The following is a 6,151-nucleotide window of genomic DNA, read 5'->3' as shown; positions in this document are numbered from 1 at the left end:
GTAGAAGATATTGTTTGGATCCTAGGTTTTAAGGGTTTAATTTCATAATAAAAATAACAGAGTTAAATTAAAAATGCTACAAGATGTGATTTGCATCATTGATCATTCTAGCAATACACAGATGTTATATTGAAGTTACATAAGCATGAATTAACAAAACATTACCAGAGAAAGTGAAGGTTAGAACTTATCTACGAGTACAAAAGGTAATAATTAGAAGAGATAATGAACAGATAAAATGTTGATGCTTGATAGAATGTGCTGATGGAAAGAAACTGTACTTTCCATGATTTTCAAGCAGTAACAATAAATTTTAAAGCATGAGTTAAATTGCTTTAAAGATAAGAGTGACAAGGAATTGGTTGGTAGAAGAGATGAGTTATGATGGGAAAAACCCAGTTTGAGGGTTTTGTGCTAACGATGAAGTTGGATGTAAACTTCTGCAACTCAGAAAATATAGGGCAGTCCTTTAAACTCTTCTAGGCTAGTAAAAATTGCAAAAAGGCAGAGAAAAAGTTAACCTGGCTACTTTCAGTAGCACTTACAATATTTGGGGGTGAAATAAATGATAGGACATATGAAGACATATTTTATTTTTTGTACCAGAGAATGATTCAGGGGCACTGAACCACTGAGCCAAATCCCCAGCCCCAGGACAGATATGTTTTTTATACCATCAAATTTCAATAGAGATATATAAAAGAACCTGGATAGAGAACAAGAAATGATATTCAGCAAGGAAGGGGGAGGAACAATGATGAGTGGCACAGAGTCAGTAGAAGAGAGATGTCTTGTAAGAAAAATTGTACAATGATGTCGTATATTTAAGAAATGGAATTTAAAATAACAAGAGAACATTGAATTTACCATTGGGACAGTCAGCTGTGGATTTGCTAGAGCCATATGGGAGGACTTGTGATACAAACATGAAAAACATGGTAACAAAAATGAATGAAAACAGGCAGAGAAGCGCAAGCCTATAACCCCAGAGGCTCAGGAGGCTGAGGCAGGAGGATCATGAGTTCCACGGCAGCCTCAGCAATGGTGAGGTGCAAAGTTACTCAGTGAGACCCTGTCTCTAAACAGAATACAAAATAAGACTGGGGATATGGCTCAGTGGTCGAGTGCACCTGAGTTTAATCCTCAGTAACCCCTGCAAAAAAAAAAAAAAAAACAAGAGAAGGTACACAGACAATGGACTATTATTGGACTATTATAGTCTATAGTATAGTGTTCAGGAGAATAGCAATAAAGAAAAGGAAGACTATAAGAAATTACTACATGTCTAGTAAGGATCTTTTCTTTAGAACAGGTGAGATAAAATAATTATATCTATCTAAATCTGATGTATAAACATGTGTTTTTTGTATATATAAACATTACATAATGATGAATATAATTAGTTCATTAAAAATATTCTCAGTAAATCACAGTGAGTTTGACATGGGATTTTATTTACACACATGTATTCAAAGAGAGAAAGAATAACTGCATTAGGGCAAACATTTGAGATAGAGCAAAACTGAGCACGAGGGTATTCATTGACTTGGAAAGCAGAAAGGGCAGAGGTAATTTCATTTGTATTTAGGTAAGAAATTGAGTGACTTAATTACCTAAATTTTCTCATCTGAATGATTGGCAATGCCAACTCTAGGAAATAACAGTAAAGTGGCAAAAAGAAGACTTTGAAGCTAAATTTGCAGAAGTTTCTGTGATTAATCAGAAGAGTTGAGTTACTTAAAATAGAAGAACTGTTTTCAGGAAAATAAAAGGCTTCAACACTTTAAAATTAAAAAACAGGTGGACAAAGTTTAGAAATGTTTTATATAATAAAATACAAACTGCACATAAGTGGCTAGTGATGGGGAAAATAATGTTGAAAGAAATCACAAAACTCGCCAAAAATAGTTTTAGTTATTTTATAAAATAAAGGATCAAATGCAACATGACTTGAAAGAATTGAATGAAAATTTTATGTGTTCCCACAGTAGCTTCCTTAATCCTAAGTGAAACTCCATACATACATCTCCCCTCCTTCCTATTTGAGAAGAGATGCACTAATCAATTGCAAATAATAAAATTTTCCAATTATGAACCAAGATATAGAAATTATTCTCTATTTCTACAGAGATGCTAAAAATTAAAATGTATTCGTCTAAGTGGTGGAGAAGAGAATCTGGGGGGGGTGCATGCACCCACATCTTTCTGTATGTATGTGAGAGTATTCAAAGTTTTTCTTGTGGTTTTTCTCTCCCTTTCTCCTATGAAAAAACTCCATAATGGAGTGACTAAAGGATGGAGATTTTTCTTGGGTTACATCAATAATATATACTAGATGTGGAAAATGGATGATGCTTTGATTTTCAAACAGTGACAATAAATTTTAAACCATGAGTTAATTGCTTTAATACATTCATATTTTATTTTAAAATCCAAAGCTATCAGGCTGGGATTGTGGATCAGCAGCAGAGTGCTTGCCTTGCACATATAGGGCACTGGGTTTGATCCTAAGCACCACATAAAAATATATAAATAAAATAAAGATATTGTGTCCATCTACAACTAACAAAATAAATAAATAAAACAAAACCAAAAAACTTCAAAGCTACCATCCTATATTTGGTATAGGGCAAGCCAGGAATTAGCATCTACAGCAATGGAGATAGTCATGTCTGATGGAAGAACAGGAAAATAGTAAGAACAAGAAGGCTACAGAAGCCCTTTGAAGAAGTGCAGCTCTGCCTTCCCCTAATCACAATGTGTGAGCTGGGGACAGGGACTTGAGACTGTTCCTTGTGGAAAACCATGTATCCTAAAGATTAGTTTTAGTGGATTTTCAAAATAAATCATAGCAAAAACAGTTAAGATGCTAATTCAATGGATTTTCACCTTTTGCTGTTGCTTAGAGATTAATAAATAGAATAAACCATAATTTCTGAAGGCATGATTCATGTAACTTGATCACTAAGTTTTTGGATGCATAGATTTGAAATCAGACATGTAGATACTTAGTTAAACAGTTAGTTATTACTCTTTTTATTAGCTATCATTGTCAAGGGTGGAGAAATGGACAGGGCAATGAAGGAATCACTTTTATACAGGAGAAACTAAGTAATAATGATACCAATTGACCTTTAAGCAAGTCCACAGATTTATAAAGGAAAAAAAAAGTAATGCTGAGGATATAGCTCAATGGTAAAACATTTGCCTGGCCTGTGTGAAGCTCTGATTTAATCTCCAGTACTGAAAAAAAGACAGAGATATAAGAAAAAAAGTTTAATATCACATCACAATGATTCCAGTACTCAGAGGAGTTATTCTACTATACTATAATAATAACACAGAAAAAGTATCGCCTAGCTCCTCTAATAATTATGGTATATTAGGATCAAGAGTTGGCTTATTTATTTAGTTGGTCAGTTATTTTAAGAAACAGGAACCCACTATCCAATGTATATCAAATTCTAGTGGAAAAAATAAAGGCTTTTTTTTTTCTCATTGAGGAAGTCACACAGATAATACTGAAAGACATATACTCCTCTGCATAGAATTCTGCCTATCTCATAGAAATAATTATATATATTCTAGAAAACATCATTATTTGTTCAAATGAATTTAATTGAAAATCTCCTACCCCAAGTCTTCCTAAATTACAGTTTTAAACCTAGAAAGGTATTGTCTGAGGACAAGCCACCATCACTCAGTTTCAAGTTCTCTCCAGTTCCAAAGCTTAGGATTTGATATTGGTATTAGCAGCACCTGCATGTTACAATTTTTTTAATTTATTTATTTTTAGTTGACAGGTAATGATTATACATATTTATGAAATAAAGTGTGATATCACAATCTGAGATTTATTTCACTCTACAAGATTGTTCTGTGAAGTTCATTCCAACCAAATGCAATCTTAATAAAATGTTAATAGTCTTTCAGTATCAAGAAATATGACTGTTCTTTGAATGGACATCCCTCATTTGCCTCTGGGCTGTTCCTGGATGCATTCATGAGGTCACATTCATTACTTCATTTCACACAGTTAACAAAGGAAGTTTCGATGCACAATTTGAATACTTAATGAAACGATACTATTATATCAGTGTTATTTTCACTGACTACTGAAGGTGAAGTCATTTCCACCAATATTTCCAACTATGATGATTCAAGTTCTGCCCCAGAAAACTCTCATGATTTATTGAGCACATTTAAAGTTTCTATTTCTGAATAATGGCTAAAGATTTTTCTGAATTGAATGTAATAATTATAAGGATGACAGTTTATCTTGCCATATCATTTGCTCCAGGATGAGGACACTGAGATGTGTGACATATGGTTAGGTTAAATGCCATACATTCTTTCTAACTATACTCCAGCTTCCTAAACAGAGTTGAACTTGGAATCATCAGAGTGAACATGGTAAACTTGACCTCAAAGAGTGGATTTCTCCTCATGGGGTTTTCTGATGACCATAAGCTTCAGGTTCTACATGCACTGCTCTTTTTGGTGATATACCTTCTGGCCTTAACAGGAAACCTCCTCATTATTACCATCATTACCTTGGACCACCGTCTGCATTCTCCCATGTATTACTTCTTGAATCACCTCTCTCTTCTGGACCTCTGCTTCATCTCTGTCACAGTACCACAGTCCATTGCAAATTCACTTATGGACAGTGGGTACATTTCTTTTGGTCAGTGTATTCTTCAGGTATTCTTCTTCATAGCTCTGGCCTCATCAGAAGTGGCAATCCTCACAGTGATGTCTTATGGCCCGTATGTTGCCATCTGTCAACCACTGCAGTATGAGACCATTATGAATCCCAGTGCTTGCAGGCGTGCAGTCATTGCTGTGTGGATGGTGGGGGCCCTCTATGGGCTCATGCACACAACTGTTAACTTTTCCATTTCTCTATGTGGGGAAAAAGTTATCAATTTTTTTGTGATGTCCCTCAAATGTTGAAACTTGCCTGTTCTTATGAATTCATGAATGAGATTGCAGTGGCTGCATTCACAACCTCAACAGCATTTATCTGTCTGATATCCATTGTGCTCTCCTACATTCGGATCTTCTCAATGGTGCTGAGAATCCCATCAGCAGAGAGCAGGACCAAGGTCTTCTCCACTTGCCTACCACACCTATTCGTAGTCACCTTCTTCCTCTCAGCCGCAGGCTTTGAGTTTCTAAGACATCCTTCAGATTCCCGATCAGCTGTGGATCTTATGTTCTCCATATTCTACACTGTAATACCTCCAACGCTCAATCCAGTCATCTATAGCTTGCGAAATGAAGCCATGAAGGCAGCTCTGAAGAAGGTGCTGTCAAAAGATGAATTTTCTCAGAGAAAAATGTATTTTAAAGCAATGTTTAAACTCTAAAGAGTTGTGCAAATTAAAGAGCATTATTACTATATTTCTTACTACAATAGGTGTGAGTTTCATTTCTTCTCAGGACTCCCATTCAACTTTTCTATTCTTTGTGTTCTCCTAAACTATAATTATGCAAAATATAAGATGTGTTGCTTCTAAGAACTTTGGCCTTCTTTCCTCCAATTTAAGTGTTGTTTGAAGGCAACTTTTAGGAATTCCTTTGAAATAAAAAATAATGTATGTGTAAAATTAACTGTGACATGGCCAGCATAAAGCTGGTTTTATATATAAGATTGCTATTAAGAAATTCAACTTTATTTATGTGATACTAATATCTCTAGTGTGTGTAAGAAATTTTCGTGCGCTTCCTACTCAGTATCTTTACTATTTCTCTTTCTATTAAATATTATAATAGCTTTTTCTGAGTCACAGCCCATATATATGCCTCTCAATAAAAATTATTGTTTCCCAAATGTGAGTTTGTATGTGTGTTTGTCATCCATATAAATGAGAATATATGTCTACAATTTACTGATGAAATAGCCATCAGGCATCTTCTTTTCCATTACTAAAAATGTTTGTATTCCCCCTGTTGACACAGAAAAGATTTTGAAAAGGTATTTTTGTAGTTAGGCAGGCAGTCTTCTGTGTCTGTGAAAAAGAACAAAGATAAATAGTGTATGAACAGCTCAAATCCATGAAGGTATAAGCTCAAATACTGTGAATCTAAAAGTCTGATTCATTTTGGGGTAATGTTTTAACATTCTTTTTTAAAAGCACATGTGAAT

The 6,151-nt window shown here is 34.6% G+C and overlaps 1 pseudogene; it reads left to right on the top strand.

Moving 5' to 3' along the window:
- Nucleotides 1-4,410: 4,410 nt before the first annotated feature.
- On the top strand, nt 4,411-5,372 carry LOC101955568 (olfactory receptor 14J1-like; annotated as a pseudogene).
- Nucleotides 5,373-6,151: the final 779 nt, after the last annotated feature.

This window comes from Ictidomys tridecemlineatus, chromosome 8 (assembly GCF_052094955.1).
Source record: "Ictidomys tridecemlineatus isolate mIctTri1 chromosome 8, mIctTri1.hap1, whole genome shotgun sequence".
Taxonomy (NCBI): Eukaryota; Metazoa; Chordata; class Mammalia; order Rodentia; family Sciuridae; genus Ictidomys; species Ictidomys tridecemlineatus.
This window is presented reverse-complemented; position numbering and strand designations above follow the sequence as displayed.